Source organism: Penaeus monodon, chromosome 27 (assembly GCF_015228065.2).
Source record: "Penaeus monodon isolate SGIC_2016 chromosome 27, NSTDA_Pmon_1, whole genome shotgun sequence".
In the NCBI taxonomy this organism is placed as follows: domain Eukaryota; kingdom Metazoa; phylum Arthropoda; class Malacostraca; order Decapoda; family Penaeidae; genus Penaeus; species Penaeus monodon.
The window spans coordinates 2,448,487-2,448,823 of NC_051412.1; the positions used below are offsets into that span (position 1 = coordinate 2,448,487).

Genomic DNA, 337 nt, shown 5'->3' on the forward strand with positions numbered 1-337 from the left:
TTAACAACTGCCGTCACTGAGACGCTAAAAGTAGATGCACCCCAGGAGACCTTTTCAACAGGTTGTTTTGGATCGCGTGCCAAAAATGCCTTGTGCTTTGGGCAGGTCATGTGCCAAGGAGGAAAAACGATTGCACACAATTGCACAATGTTTTTACCGGGGTTATGTAACTTTCAAATATCTTCATATGTTAATTCTTTGAGACTGACTGTGTGGCTGAAATTCATGTAGAATCAAATCACAATAATGAAGATAAAGACTAAGAGAAAACAATACACATATATATTTTACTCCAGATTCCTACTTTAATAACAAGTATCTACTTCCACTTTGATAC

The 337-nt window shown here is 37.4% G+C and overlaps 1 protein-coding gene across 1 annotated transcript in view; it reads right to left on the minus strand.

Annotated features, from left to right (window-relative positions):
- LOC119590537 (ankyrin repeat, SAM and basic leucine zipper domain-containing protein 1-like) overlaps positions 1-337 on the minus strand; it is a gene marked incomplete at its 5' end in the record, with an annotated part of 16,903 nt that overhangs the window by 5,353 nt on the left and 11,213 nt on the right.